This window comes from Eleutherodactylus coqui, unplaced genomic scaffold, assembly GCF_035609145.1.
Source record: "Eleutherodactylus coqui strain aEleCoq1 unplaced genomic scaffold, aEleCoq1.hap1 HAP1_SCAFFOLD_136, whole genome shotgun sequence".
Lineage (NCBI taxonomy): Eukaryota > Metazoa > Chordata > Amphibia > Anura > Eleutherodactylidae > Eleutherodactylus > Eleutherodactylus coqui.
The window spans coordinates 225,004-242,058 of record NW_027102610.1 but is presented as its reverse complement, the minus strand read 5'-3'; positions in this window follow the sequence as shown (position 1 = coordinate 242,058).

Here is a 17,055-nt window from a genome sequence, read left to right as displayed (position 1 = left end):
TCTACAAATCGGAAAATAAAAACAGATTACAAAAATAAAATGTGCGATTATCGGGTTTTAATTAGTAAAACCCTTTAAGGAACAGGCTGTTATGCACCTTAGGGACCAGACACTTTTTAAGGAATTTACCCATGTGCTGGTTTTACTGCCCTATTGTTTTTCCTTCAGCTACCAACATAATTTTTCCCCTGACATATAGGGCTATTTTTATATCTTTTTTCAATGACTTTTTTTTCTTTTTTTTTTTTTTGTTTTATTGGCGGTAAAAATCTAAAAAAAATGATTTTTTGAAATTTATACCTGTTTTTTTCTTAGTATATTTACGCTTAAATAAAGTACAGGAATGGGTTCCTCATTTTGTTTTGGATGTTTAGATATATATTTTATGTATAGCTTCGGATTACAGGATGCATACGATGACGGTTTGGGTTGGTGTCGGCTTTGGGTCATTTTCTTTTTTACGTGTATAATTTTATTGTATTGTTTTGTTCTTTTACCAATTTTTAAAATAATTTTTGTTTACTATCTATGATAGCCATGCGTCGTGTTCACGACCGGCGGATATATGCTACCATCTGAGCTGTCTTCCACTTTCCCTCCCCCTTCCCGACTCACGCCCTCTCCTCTCCTCCGGCTGTTTGCAATGGCTGTGGAGAACAGGTGGGGAGGGGGCAGCAGCTTAGCTCCACCTCCGTCTCACCCCTCCCATTGCAAACAGTCAGAAGGGAGTAGAGATGTAGAGAGCCGGTGAGAGGGAGGAAAAGGGGAAGAAAGCTCAGATGGTAGTGTATATCGCCGGCCGTGAAAACGGCGGCCGATATACGCTCCTGTGAATTTTTTTTGCTCGTACCAATGGTGAAGATTAAAAATATTGCAGCAGGTTCTATTTTGAGTGATTTTGTTTAAGAATGCCCACTATTTTCTGTGGGTGCATGAAAAAAAGGCCTCTGGCTTCCATGACACCTGGACGGCTCCAGCTAAGATTGTCAGAGCAGAGGCGTATTCTAAAGTGATAATGCGCTAAAGGTCAGTTTATTTGACGGTCACATACCTTGCAACCTTTGCATCACATTTGCGATGTCCCTGGTGCTTCTGTTCGCGAGCCGTGAGGTGGCCATGTTGACTCTTCAGGGTATCCTTAGCTATAGGAATGTTGACTCCAAGTTTAGCTCTTAAGATGTCACACAATATCTTGCACGGCTCTCCTGAAGCATGCTCTACCTCCTATTCCCACTAGGCGGCTGATGCTTGAGTCACTGGCACCAAAACAACAGCAGACCACTCACGACTGCACTGCCGCTTTCAATCTCTTCTCATGGGTCCTGTCCTTAAGCTGCCTGAAAAGACAGAGAGGTAGGATTTAGAAGAGACTTGCATGCTTTCTTGCAATGCTAAAACCTGTAAATCTCATTAGCAATTCCGACAAAGATTGGCAGGCCAGGATATGCAGTATTATTTGTGCCAAGCAGACAGTTACTGTTGAAAGCGCATTTCCTGCAGCCGCGGTGTATAGAGTGAAATATCCGTAAATATAGTCATCCGTGTGAGCGATGCGCCAGTACTTTATATATCGAAGACGTAACTGCTACCTAGTACTATCCAAGATGCTTCTAATATACTCTAATCCCGGACTTGTACGAAAGGCAACAAAACCATCAGCAAGAACACTATAAACGTTCTAAACAGGTAAGTGCTGTATAATGGGTTTAATCATTTCAAGCCTAATGCCCTCTAAGATGATTAAATACTGCAAATATATATACACCGAGGGTGTGAGAGCAGTGATCCCCGTAGAGGGACTGTCCATATAGCTGCTGTATGATCCGCGCCGGGAAAAGTCATTCTACACGCCAATATCCCGGTCTTCTGCTGTGTTAGGGCATGTAAGGGGTGTAAAAGATATTAAAGACCTCTCTGCAGGAAGATATGGGTAACTTCTAAGATATGATTAAAGGGAATGTCCTAGGGATAAAGAATAAGCATCTGATTGGCAAGGGTCTGACTGCGTGGATCCCAACGATAAAGAAATTAGGAACTTTCACATGTCCATGAATGTTCGGACCAGTGGTCATGCGTGTGCACTACCTCTCCATTCATGACAGCCAAAGATACTAGAGCGATTGGCTTGTCGATGTGACTACCACAGCCATGTGACCACTACAACCAATCACTGGCCTCGCTAGCATGTATGGCACATGTCTACTGAGGCCTCGGATTGGCAGAGGTTGTTAACCAGAAGTATAGTGCATCACTGCACCAGGAGAATAAAGAATGGCTGGGACCCCAGGAGCATCGGCACCAGAGTGCTGGGTGATTTAACGGAAGTGTAATGATTGCTATTTTTATAACATTTTACTGTTAGCTTTATTTCTTAAACTCTTGGACAATCCCTTTAAGAGACTGCAAAAGTGAAATTGACCAAACATAAACCCCTGACTATAATCTCTATGGATGTCATAGAAGGTGGCTCCCGGCTCCGGATCCTTCTGTATGTGTGTCGCTGTATAAGATCAATTTCTGCATTGGCAGCACAACCCATAAATACATGACATTACCGGGCATCAGAGCAGCCGGATCAGGGCTGATCACAATTGATTTCTATAAAAAAAAAAAAAGGGATGGTCTACCGAAGACAGATGTTTTAAAATTGAACACCTTCACCATAAAGGGCGTATATATACGCCCTCCTGGGGAAGGTTTGTGTGGAGCGGGACTGGGAGCCAATTTTACTCCAGAGATGGTGAATACCGACTTTTTTTGACAGCTGATAATTCACCACAACTGCCATGATCAGCGTGAGCGCTAACACCGACGGTTAACCCTATAAATATCCAATCGGAGATTGAGAGTCCCGAACGGCGCCCTCGTGATGAGATTGCGAGGTGCTGTTCGCTTGTCATGGCAGCCCAAGGCCTTTTGAAGCCCTCAGGGCTCCCTGTGGCCCGTCATAATAGAATGCTGATAAAAATAGCATATACAGCAATAAGTATTCCATCAAATGTTAAAGTCGATTAAACAACCTCAAGTTCAAGTACCCTAAGGGGACAAAAAAAAATTTATTGTAAAAAACATACTAAAAGTTAAAAAAAAAATAACTTTTCTTGTATTTATAATTAAAAAATACAAGCAAAAAAACCCCCCCAAATATATTTGGTACCGCCACTGATGTAAAAGTCTGATCTAAAAAATAATGCATTATCTATCCTGCAGGGTGGACGCGGTCAGAAAAAAGAAATTACACAATGCCACAATTGCGCCTTTTTGGTCACTCTATGTCCAAGAAAAAATCACTCTGCATTTCATCTAACATTTTATTTTCTTGTGTGAATGCACTGGGGAATAAACCTTTTAACAGATTTGCTTTCTCCCCATCACCCTCTACCATTCTTACAGGGCCTACACATTCCATTTTAATCTGTTTATATACTGTTTATAGGAGAAGGGGCTAATAGATCCATTTTGGTGCACAGATGAATTATTGATTTACTTGTACTTGTAACACATAATCGTGTTATTACTAGTTGGGAATATTACCAGACTTGGCAGTCCTGGAGGTCACTGTTTGGCCTCAACCCATTAGTCCAGCCGTGAATCAACTCATCCACTCGCTGACGATTTGTGTCAGTGGTCGCAGCTGATGGTCTCCCACTGTGTGGTTTGTCTTCAGTGCTGGTTTCACCTTCTGTAAACCTCTTCATCCACCTGTGAACATTCCTCTTGTCAATGGTGTCATTCTGCAGCCTTTTGTGGATGTCGGACAGCCTTCATCCTTCCTTCATCAAGAACTCTATGACAGCACGTTGTTTCTGTTTGGAATCCATTACTGACCTGCAAGGAAGAACAAGATTCTGAAGGCCCCGTATAGAGGAAGAGTCCCTCCAACTACATGTGCAAGTTGAACAATCTACATCAATTAATAAAGAATTTATGACCACTTCTGCACTTTCGGTACAGCCCGCAGAAATATATACGTTTTTTTTTCTTTACTAATTTTAATAATAAAATGTCTTCTTTAATAATATAGTATTTTCTGTTGCCGTCTTCTGACCGCCATAACTTTTTATCTCTTAAAAAGCCGAGTGACAAGTATAGATCCATGATGGGAGGTGAAACTTTTTATAAATCTTGATCGCCGTTATCCATTGGATAGCAGCGATCATGTGACCAAGGACCACGGCCCCCTGTGGCATCTCCAGACTCTCGGCAACGTTTGGTAGCCAAGAGCGGGGGGATTTTATATTATCCCGGCTTTTGTGCATGCGTCCGCTATTTTGGCGAGGGGCGAGTCCGCAACAGCCAGGGTAAGATCCACATATAAATCCGAGGGCCGAACGTAATCTCATCTCCCCTTACGGACATAATCCATGAGGGGAGAGCTTTTCTTTTACACCTTTTTAAAACTTTTACATGGTCGCTGTTATCCATTGGATAACAGCAATGAAGTGACCGGGTACCACATACAGCAGCTTCCGGTGACAGCTCTGTGCTCTCGGCTACTCATACTATCCGGGAGCAGGGAGTTTCTAATGCCATGCGGCCCGCATGCGCAGACACCATCGTTGGGTCCTAGAAGACGAGAACGATGCAGGAAAATGCGGAAAACAGGGGGTGAGTATTCTCAGCATTCCTTACGGATTCGATCCGTAAGGGGAGCTGAAACTAACTTTTTAAAACTTTTCATTGACCTTAATGTGATCATGGGTTATCCGGGCGATACTGGCGATCGTGTGACTGTGGGAAGGGGGCTTCCTGCGGCCCCCCATGACAGCTCCAGGTTGTCGGTTACCTCCGGGAGCTGGCAGCCAGGAACTGCGTTGTCCAGAGCCTGCAGGGCTTTAATCCCCAGAGGAAGCATGTTTTTACGTCCCCGGGAATTACATCACTTAGGCAGGACGTAAAAACACTATGGAGTGGTCACTAAGGGGTTAACAGATTAGCATTAATTGTGAAAACATGTCTCTAAAAATTACCAAAGAAATATTTTAGTCAACTTAACTTCCTGGCAGAGGATAGGATAGGAATTCTTCACTTTCACCCCAAAACATTCATAGCCACAGTGTTGTAAAAGTGCTTGGGCTTCGCTATCGCGTTTCAAGTCATACAGGTGTCACACGGGTGTATTATTATTGTGCATGCGCACTTCTCCTATATGCAGCTCGCGATGTCGTTACCCCATTGACTTGTATTGGATCGCTAACATCTGCGGGTTTTCACACGTGTATTACTGGTGCAGAGAATAAATCCACAGCATGTTCTATCTGGACGTGTATTACATGTGCGTGTGGATTGGCAGGCGCAGCGAGTATGAATGTCACTGTGTGAGCCCGGCCATATACTCAGCATACATAAAGGGGTCGTATGACATTAAAACACGGACAGCGTTGTCCATGTCCTTGTCCTTGTCCACACGGGACAGCGAATCCGTCGCGGCAAAGCCAGCTAAGCCGGTGCTGCGGCGCGGATTCGCCAGCCAGGCCGCTTCAAAACCTGCGGCAAAGTGCCGCGGGTTTTGAAGCAGCGCTTTTCCCGGAGGAAATCTCACGTTTTTTCGCTGCAGCCAAACCGCGAGATGTGAGAACCCAGCCTTACATTACAGGACCCTGAGGGGCGGAATACAGCAGGATTACTTCATGTCCCTAAACTGTTGATCTAATTCTATGCTAGTCATCATACCCGCTCAGCTCCATGCGAGCCCTCACACCCTCCTCACCTCCATGCCAGCCCTCATATCCCCCTCACGTCCATGCCAGCCCTCATAGCCCCCTCACCTCCATGCCAGCCCTCATATCCCTCTCATCTCCATGCCAGTCCTCACACACACCTGAACTCCATGCCAGCCCTCATACCCCCCTCACTTCCATGCCAGCCCTGCTACCCCCTCACCTCCATGCCATCCCTCACACCCCCTCACCTCCATGCCAGCCCTCATATCCCCCTCACCTCCACGGCAGCCCTCATACCCCCCTCACCTCCATGCAAGCCCTCATACCCCCCTCACCTCCATGCCAGCCCTCATACCCCTCTCACCTCCATGCCAGCCCTCATACCCCTCTCACCTCCATTCCAGCCCTCATACTCCCCTCACCTCAATGCCAGCCCTCATACTCCCTGACCTCTCTGCCAGCCCTCACACCCCCTCGTGCAGGGCTTCCCTCCGCAGCCTCCTCTCCTCAGGTAGCCTTGTGTTGTGGCTGACAGTCCTGCTCCTTGGTAACCAAGTACAACAACTAGTCCGGGCTGCATGCTGACTAGACAAACTTGTTACCCCCGTGCCGTACGGCTGGCATGTCCTCCCGACCCCCATGCATACATACGGTATATACACACAGCAGTCTGTCTGTCTGTCAGGATACACACGATATATCACAGCTCATCCTCCCGTCTCCCCCGGCTCACCGTGTTTCCCGCCAGTGATGACTGCCGCATCCTCCTGTCAGCAGCCCGGCTCCCATCACCGGAGTAATGTCCTCTGTCCGAGACTGTAGCACTGAGGCGGAGAGTGAGGCAGCCGAGGAGGAGGGCTCTGCTCTGTCACCAGCCTGGAGGATGTCACGACAGGGGCCGTCTACAGAATACATGTCCCGACAGACGGCTGCAGTCCCCTTCCTACGGCCGTTCACACACTGCGGCAGCGGCCCCCATTCTGTAGGGAAGCAGCTGGTGGCCCTATTGGGGCAGATGAAGAAGCCATGGCTGGTGGCTGAGGGTCCTGCGATGGCTGTTACCTCACAGCCTGTCTCAGGGCTAGTCACACATCCGTATGTTTACAGCGTATTACATGGGATCTGTACGCCGTGCGATACACGGTAACTCGACATCACTTACATTGCTCTACGCTTATCAGAAGGAACTGCGTAATACACAAGCACAATTAATACGTGAGTTAGAGCCCATTATTCTCTATTGCCAAGCATATATACGCGTATGTATATACAATTACATGCATACGGGCGAGGGGTATACGCATCATCACTAAGGGGAGTATAAAAAGACATAGGTGTGCTGCGCATGGTGGGGTGCGTGAGTACACAGTCATGTGCAGTAGAATTTTGCCGCCATACGCAGGGTCACAGCCGGCTCCACGCTGCGTTTTACACTTTTGGCCGTATGAGCCCGGCCTTAGAGCTCTATATCTATACAACGGCTCTATATGCTGGCTAAAGCCAGTACTACATGAGATGACACGTTGGATAGGCTCCGACAGCAGAGAGGCTGGCAGTATACAGTAAGAGAACCCCAACGGGCGTCTTTCAACATCGGAGCTGTACAGCCTTAAATCATAACGTCTTTAGATGTCAGACAGTGGATTGGAGAGGGTTAAAGGTGCCTACAGGCAGAACGATTATCGTTCAAACAAGTGAAAGTGAATAAAAATCGTTCAGTCTAAACGCGAGCCAACGACTGGACGACAAACGATATTCATTTGCTTTTCATTCATTTTCTGCAGGCATATACGCCACCATCGGCTCCTTTACTTATCGTTCCGTTTACACAGACTGAATGATTCAACAATGGATCTGCCTGTCTAAACAGAGAGCACGAGGCCGCGGTGACGCCATTCGCTCGGTCGAACAATAATATAATCAGCTCGTCTAAAAGGACCCGAAGACAACTTTATACCTGATAGCTAGGTTCAGTCTCCGGGGGACGGAGGTTGCAAATAGTTACAAACCCGCAACTAAAGAATAAGGCCAGTTTCACACGGCTGATAAGATCAGGCGAGATTTCTGCGTTGTGAGACACACAAATATGAATCGTATTCATTTTAATAGTTTCATACATATGAGCGATATTATCCCACATAGCAGCACGGTGCTATGTGAGAAACAGATCGCAGCATGTTCTATCTGGCTGCGATATCACCCATTGCTTATTGAAAGCAATGGGAGAACTCGGTCATCCTCCATTATAGCCGCCGCAGGAGATTCCTTCATCCTCTCGGGGAATCCCTTAAGATGTGGTGGGGAAATCCCTTCAGCCCTGACTGGGGTGAAGGGATTCCCTGCGGGGATGAAGGAATCCCATGCCGCTGCTGTCACAGAGAATCTCCCAGAGTTCTCCCACTGCTTTCAATGGGGCTGGCGTGTAGTAGACATGATAATTAGTTAGTATAAAATGTCTATTGATTTGTATAACCCAAATGTATTACGCTACTGTAATGACTTTTAACTCTGTGGAGGTTAATGGCCACACAATCTCATCATGGTAGTTGCTGGACAATGGCATGGTGAAAGATGTGTGGTATAATGTTAGCTGAATACATAAAGTTGCACAAGCAGCCTCTAAGAGTTAAAAGTCCTAGTACTACATGTATACCTGTATTCAATACTGAGTGTTTTCCCAGTCCTTTCCCATCCCCAGCACAGAAACTTCTCCAACAAAGAGATACTTTCAGTTTTGACCACGTTGTTAAGACAAAGGCTCCTATGTAGACCGGACTTGAGAGAGGTGTGGAGAGGGGGAGGCGGGGAATTCTATATAACCCAGCGAAAAAGAATATATATATGTTACTGATGTAATCTGTTAAACGCCCATAAAGGGCAGGTGTTATGTCTTTCAATAAAAGAGGCTGTCTGGACGTTCCTGCCCAGAGAGCCATTTTGGACATGAGACTGATAACTTACGTCTAATTTGGTCAGTGTGCACATACTGGTTTTTTACACAATTGGGAAGCTACAGAATACCCTAAAGCCTGCTGGAGAAAACCATATTCCAGCTCAGGCGCTGCTGCCACATGAAAATGCCTCACATCCACAGGTCTTTCACATGGTGGAAAGTGCGATATTGGGCTGTGAAACACGGCTTGATATTGCCCTCGCCGTTGTGAAACTAGGCCAATCGGGATCTCTGTTGGTAACGAGGAGAAATGAAGTCAATCCCTAAAGTTTTCCTCCCTTAAAAGAGCAAGTCAATGTGCCGCATGAAACATAGCTCTGATGCCAGCCAAAGACTTCTCATGAGCCAGACTGGCTTATGCAAACAGGTGGGACTCTGCATGCGGATATTCATATCCGAAAACCTGTGATCCGTCGCGGAAAGTAATTGCGTTTGATCGCGGATGCATGCTATTTTCCACGCGGATGTATGCGTATATAGAGCGTATCCTCCCCACGGAAGAAAACTTGTAAGCAGGGAATGATATTAGAATATCGCCCAGGCGAAAAATCTCTCATGTTTGGGCTGCGGAACACTCTCATCCATTGACTACAAAGGAGGTCGTCTGTGTGTAATATGCTAAAAATAGAGCATGCTGCGTTTTGTCTTCCACTCAGGGAATCCACAATTCGTACCTGCGAGTGTGAAGAAAAAAAATGCCTTTCAATGTCTGCGTATTATCGCGGATCCTCGGAGTAGATGGCAATCGCAGAATCCGCAATTCAAATCCGTTGGTTTGAGCCCGGCCACAGAGATCTGGGAACCTTATATTGGAACAAAAGACGTATTGGACCTTCTGTAAGTAGTACTGCATAGAGTATATACAAGATTACTACTTGTACCCATTAGGCCGTGTTCACATGGTTGGACCGCCTGTAACTAGTGCTGCATAGAGTATATACAAGATTACTACTTGTACCCATTAGGCCGTGTTCACATGGTTGGACCTCCTGTAACTAGTGCTGCATAGAGTATATACAAGATTACTACTTGTACCCATTAGGCCGTGTTCACATGGTTGGACCTCCTGTAACTAGTGCTGCATAGAGTATATACAAGACTAGCTGATATACCCGGCTTTGCCCGAGTTAATTTGGTACTGGTGTTTATCTGGTGTTCACACGGAAAATCTTACGAAGTCGTGGTTACTTTAGAGATACTGAAGAAAAACATATGTTCACCATTTTGCATAGTTCTCTGCGTTACCCAGGAAACACCACGTGGAGGAAACCATGCGACGTTTCCTTTATATAAAATGTCATCAGGAAGTGAGAGAATTAGATTACGTACATAAAATTTGGACACTAATTCTTTTACGCTTAGAATTGACTAATCGAGTTGGGACCCATTAACTTTTCATATTTATGACACAATCAATGCTTGTGTCAAATTTCATGTTTTTATGACATTGGGAAGTGAGAGATTTTCATTATCTACGTAAAATTTGGACGCTAATTCTTTTGCGCATAGAATTGAATAATGGTGTTGGGACCCATTAGCTTTTCCTGTTTATGACATAATCAATGCTCGTGCCAAATTTCCCATTTCTATGACACCGGAAAGTGAAAAAATTACATTCCGCACGAAAAATTTTGAAGCCAATTGTTTTGCGCTAGAATTGAATAATCGAGTTGGGACCCATTAGCTTTTCCTATTTATGTCATAATCAATGCCCGTGCCAAATTTTAAGTTTCTATGACATTGGGAAGTGACAGATTTAGATTATGTACGTAAAATTTCGACGCCAATTCTTTTGCGCTAGAATTGAATAATCGAGTTGGGACCCAATTACTTTTCCTATTTTGGAGATAATCTATGCTCGTGCCAAAATTCATGTTTCTACGATATCGGGAAGTTGGAGAACTTTTGGCGAGTCAGTCAATCAGTCAGTGAGTCAGTCAGTCAGTGAGTCAGTGAGGGCTTTCAGCTTTATATATACAAGATTACTACTTGTACCCATTAGGCCGTGTTCACATGGTTGGACCTCCTGTAACTAGTGCTGCATGGAGTATATACAGCATTACTACTTGTACCCATTAGGCCGTGTTCACATGGTTGGACCTCCTGTAACTAGTGCTGCATAGAGTATATACAAGATTACTACTTGTACCCATTAGGCCGTGTTCACATGGTTGGACCTCCTGTAACTAGTGCTGCATAGAGTATATACAAGATTACTACTTGTACCCATTAGGCTGTGTTCACATGGTTGGACCTCCTGTAACTAGTGCTGCATAGAGTATATACAAGATTACTACTTGTACCCATTAGGCCGTGTTCACATGGTTGGACCTCCTGTAACTAGTGCTGCATGGAGTATATACAGCATTACTACTTGTACCCATTAGGCCGTGTTCATATGGTTGGACCTCCTGTAACTAGTGCTGCATAGAGTATATACAAGATTACTACTTGTACCCATTAGGCCGTGTTCACATGGTTGGACCTCCTGTAACTAGTGCTGCATAGAGTATATACAAGATTACTACTTGTACCCATTAGGCCGTGTTCACATGGTTGGACCTCCTGTAACTAGTGCTGCATAGAGTATATACAAGATTACTACTTGTATCCATTAGGCCGTGTTCACATGGTGGAATCTGCATTAGTCTGTGTGCACACCTACCGTGTGTACAAGTTGCGCCCGAGTGATTGGGGTTTAACTTGCATCGGACAACACGCGGACACTTGTCCATGTGCTGTGGGACTCACTTGGATATAGCACATAGCCATGCATCAGCGTGATACGGACAGGAATAGAGCATGCGATGAGTTAGCGGTCCTCGTTAATCTGCATAGACCCATAGGCTATAATGGGGTCATGTGCTGCCCGGGATTTACCACAGACAGCACATGGCCCAAAGGCTTCATGGAAAGAAGAGAAGTGACATGTCCCTTGTTGTTGTGGATTCCGCAGCGGTGTATCCACATACAGACTGAATGCAAGTAGTTGGTGTGCTTACCTACGGCAGCTCTAATCCAGATCCATGTCAGAGATCTACCGTTAACATGCAGATTTATGCCATGGATTTCCATTGAAGTCCGTGTTGGATGTTTCTGACGCTGAATATGGCCTGACTACTGGAAGACGGGGAACAAGGGGTCTAGTGGGACAACCGTCATCGGTGGGGGGCATCAGGAGATGTCAGCAGCAGGCACAAACTCTTCAGCTACTTGGTTTATGCAGGTTGAAAACAGACAAATATCCATCAAGTCCAACCTTACTAAGCGATTAAAATCACGCCCGCAAAACGTGACCAATGGTTTCACAAGCCGACATCCACAGAAGATCTGTACTTAGCTCTCCAAGATGTCTGGAACAACCTCCCTGCCGAGCTCTTTCAAAAACTGTGTGCAAGCGTTCCTAGAAGAGCTGATGCTGTTGTGAAGGTAATGGGCGGTCACACCAAATACTGATTTAGATTCCTCTCTTCACTCACTTTGCATTTTGGTTTTTGATGAAACTGAGAACACTTCTTCTCTTTCTGAAAGCATTCTCACTTTGCAGCATTTTTCACACCTGCCTACGGTCTCCCTCATAGAGACATTTTTTACCACGACTAGAGCGGCGTTTTCAGCATCGCGGTATAGCGCTCCCATTGTTTTCGATTAGACCGCTCAGACAGCCGCTCGATTGCAGTGACTTTTAGCGCTGTGATTTTCCAGCAGGGTTTGTTCTATTTTTGAGCGTTTCGCGTTCCTCATCAAAACTAAAGTAAAATGCTGCAAAGCCCCTCAATTTAAATCGTAGCGCTTACCACAACGCCTGTGTGAGGGAAGCCTGAAACTACTGTTGTTGTATGTGTTACATTAGGATTAGAGATGAGCGAGCGTACTCGGCCAGGCCCTTTTTTCGCCCGAGCGCCGCGATTTTCGAGTACTTCCATACTCGGGCGAAAAGATTCGGCAGGCGCCGTGTGTGAGTGGGGGGTTGCAGCGGGGAGTGGGGGGGAGAGGGAGAGAGAGAGGGCTCCCCCTGTTCCCTGCTGCTATCCCCCGCTCCGCCACGCCTCCCCCCGCCCCCCGAATCTTTTCACCCAAGTACGGAAGTACTTGAAAATCGCGGTGCTCGATCGAGTAATTACTCAAAACAAGTAGGTTCACTCATCTCTAATTAAGATCAAAATGTTTGAGATTCTAAAACATGAAATGACTTGGAAGTTCTGACAAACACATATATCCCACATACAAAACACGAGGCACAGGGATTACAGAATAAGGCCGCGCTCACACCTGCGTGACGGTCAGTTCACGGTTTCCATTTTTAGAGGAGAGAAAAAATGATTTATTACCCAAGTGATTTCAATGGGGTTTGAAAAATAACAGAAAGGCTTCTGTTTGCCTTCATTCTGTCAGGCCTATGTTTTTTAAACAGAAAAATCACGCTGCAGACTGCGCTATTTTATCATCCAAAGAAACGAAAATCTAATGAAATGGAAGCATACGGAAGCCTTTCTGCTTTATTGAAACCCCATTGGAATCAATGGGGGAAAAATGGATTCGTTGTTTTCTGTTTTATTTCAGTTTCTCTTCTCCAAAAATGGAGCAGAGAGACGGAAACCCTGAAGCGACCCCAACGCAGGCGTGACAGCAGCCTTATACTGCTAGAGAAGACATTTGTCACATCTTAGAGAAGCGATTCGAGGAGCATCTGAGACCTTCCGGAATCAGCAGTAGTAATACTATAATAATGCTGACTATTAATACAAAGTATAAGGGCAGGATCAGAATCTCCATGATTTTGCTGTGATTTGGTGATAAATCCAGTCTCATGTAACACTGTCTTGCTGCAGGTTTGTATTATATAGCATCTTGTAAGATCCCCGATGAATATCCTTGGTAAGGGCCTCAACACACGGGCCGTTATGTGGCCGCATGATGGGACGATACGAAACCACTGATCACTGGTTTAGTTTCCACTACCGGGACGCTCGCATGTTGTGTGCAAGAAGAGTTACGGCAGGACCCGTCTTTTCACGCTCACACACACTGGCGCGAAGTTCGAAGAGTCAGACTATGTTGGGGTTTTTCTTGTTTTTTTTTAAAACCCCGCTTCATATGCTAGAACAACAGGAGCTAAAATAATTCATGCAGATTAAAAATCAGCTTCATCCCTTTTAGCAGTGATTACTTGTGTGCAGTGACCTCTTCTTCTGCTTGTGTAGAGCTTGTTGACCACTAGACGCCTCTAAGACACACAGAAGGTTTTTCTTGGGATGTAAGAAGCTGGATGGTCATATTAAGGAATTGCCGACACCTGGACCGTTCTGACCAGACTGTTAGGAGGTGTTGGGACCAGTGGATGTGTAAGGCACACAAGGGGACTGGGCTCAGGACCCCCTCGACAGACCACCAGTAGACAACATCATATGATCGTTCGACAAGTATGAGCAGTTCAAAGTGTTTCGTTGTCCGCCATCCAGAAACAGGTGACACCATCGTTAGACCCCTGCATCTGTTGTATCCATTTCCAGGTGTTTGGCTAAAGGACCTTTGGTCTCATGGCACACATGATGTGTACTGCCTTTGACACGCACCATCACCATTTGTAGTGGTGTTATGAACGATTAAACTGGATGCTACAAAGTGGATTCCAGTTGTCTTCAGCGATTAATCCAGGTTTAGTTTGGGCATTGATGGCGGCTGTGTTCGTGTTTGGAGACCTGAGGGTGAACACTGCAATCCTGCCTTTGCTGTGGAGCGGTACACTGCTCACACTGCTGGTGTGATGATCTGGGGGCCATTGCATGACAGTCGGCTACCGCTAGTGGTGGTACGAGGGACAATGGCAGCTCAGTGATATGTTCAGCACATCCTGCAGGCACATGTGTTGTCTCTCATGGCGGCCTCCAACAGGATAATAGTTGGCCGCCCACAACAAGGGTTTCTAGGAATGTCTCTACAACACTGTCACACTTCCATGGCTGCCCAGTTGCCAGATTTATCGCCAATAGAACATGTATTGGACCATCTGGGATGCCAACTTCGACAGTCTACGAGTTTGCATGTTCTAGAGGCTCAATTACAGCAAATGTAGACCTCCTTCCTTGGTCTCTCACAACTCACAGCCTCTCCCACTCATAGAGATGGCAATACTCTTGATCTAGTCTTTCTCCGTCTCTGCTCTGCTTGCCACTTCACTAACTCCCCTATCCCGCTCTCGGACCATAACCTCCTCTCTTTGCCTGTCAAGCTGCCTAGAATCTCATCAGACCCACCAGCCTACCATATGTACAGGACCTTCAGACCGTTCACACCCAAAACTCTGGCATCTCCCCCTCCTAATTCAAATAGGCTATCATATCCCAACTGCTAAAGAAATCGACTCTTGACTCGACCGATGCTGCCAACTACCGACTCTTCTCAAATCTCCCCTTCATCTCCAAATTATTAGAAAGCCTAATTTACTCCCGCCTTAAAAGCTATCTATCAGAAAACTCTCCTCTTGACCTCCTACAGTCCAGCTTCTATCCTCTACACTCGACAGAAACTGCTCTGACTAAAGTGTCAAACAACCTCCTAACGGCTAAATCGAGGGGCAACTATTCCCTACTGATCCTCCTCCCTTGCTGTTGGGGTCCCCCAGGGCTCAGTCCTCTGCCCCCTCCTTTTTTCCATTAACACAGCCACTACCATCAGGACAGACCATCAGGAGATTTGGCTGTCAGTACCATCTCTACACCGACGACACCCAGTTATACACCTCCTCTCATGACATTACAGCACCGTTTCTTCAGTATGCAACCGGATGTACGTGGTCTCTAACCCTATGTCCACTCTCTACCTTAAACTGAACCTCCCAAAAACTGACCTTCTCCTGTTTCCGCCCCCTACTAACCGACCTCATCCTGACATCTCCATCTCAGTGTGAGGCACCACAGGCCCATTCGACTCCAATCCCTCCTTTACCCCTACATCCAATCTCTGGCCTGAACAGTTCGCTTGCACCTCAAGAATATTGCTGCGCTCCAGTCGGCAGCTCTGTCCAGGTCTTGGACAGCTCCTCTGCTGAAACCTAGCCATGCTTCTCTGTTTCCCTGTCTTGTCCCCACCATGTTCCTGATTAGGCCTCCTATATAAAAATGGCCATGCTTCTGTTTCTGATAAAGCCTCTTATATAAACCAGGCCATGTTCCCGCCTCCTTTGCGTGAATATTGTGCCTCAGCAGCCATTGATCAAGCTCTACTACTGCCTGTTTCTCTGCTATTCAACGAAGACCTTCTGATAAGACCCCTGGCTTCCCTTCCGACAACGTGACCCACTTTCTCCATTTCTAACTCAACACTGAGACCTTCTGATACCGACCCCTGGCTTCCCTCTTGACAACACGACCCATCTACTCCATTTGTTCTGCCCATAAGACCTCCTATTGCGGACTCCTGGCTCATCCCCAACTACTCTTTCCACATCTGCGGCTGCTACACCTAATGCTCCAACCCAGTACCTAAAACAGCTATAGAGATAATGTATGAATGTTCCTTATGAGAGGAATTATATACAACTGTAGAAGTGTCATGAGGATTTTTTACAGGGGTTCCAGGAGTAGGTGAATGAGCAGATTCCGCCAACCTGGAGTCTTAATGCCACACTGTATGTGAATGATAGATAATAAATGCAAGGCATTGGTTGGATGTTGGCCAAGATACATGAGCCCACTAGCCACTTCACGGTTCCTTGCGTTGTAGTGGGTCCCTACACTAATATAAATGCATCACAGAAGGGGAAATCAAGAATTAAAAACAATCACAGAAAATGTCCGTTACTTACTGAGTAAGGAGTGCATATAGATGCATCCTCTCACCATGCAGGTAGCTGACCAGCAAATGGAGGAGCCAATTACACCTGTGCAGGAGACCGATAAAACAACCACTCACACTGCCTCTTGATAGTGAGGGGGGTCCTGCACAGGTGTTATTGGCTCCTCCATTTGGTAGTCAGCTACCTGCATGGTGAGAGGATGCATCTATATGCACTCCTCAGTCAGTAATTAACGGCCATTTTCTGTGATTGCAATGGGGCCGCCAACAGCAGCCGTGGCCCCATTGAGGGCAATGGACACAGACCTGCATTCATGCATGTTTGTGCATGTACATGGGTGCGCGGTTTTGTGTGCACCTATGTATGTACAAGCTCATGTGAATGCACTCTCATGCTGAAAAAAGACACATCCATCCAGGTGAGCCTATTACTCCCAAATGTTGATCCAAAGGAAGGCAAATAAACAAACAAACAGTGAGGTAGAAGCCAATTTTCCTCAATGAGGCTGGATGTCCATGGGCGAGGTGTCATTGCGAGATTCGTGGCAATAAATCGCACACGGAACTCGCATGCCAGGATTACTATGGAAAGCGTAGCCTACTGCACACAAGCAGAAAATGAAAGCGATTTTCCGCTCGTGT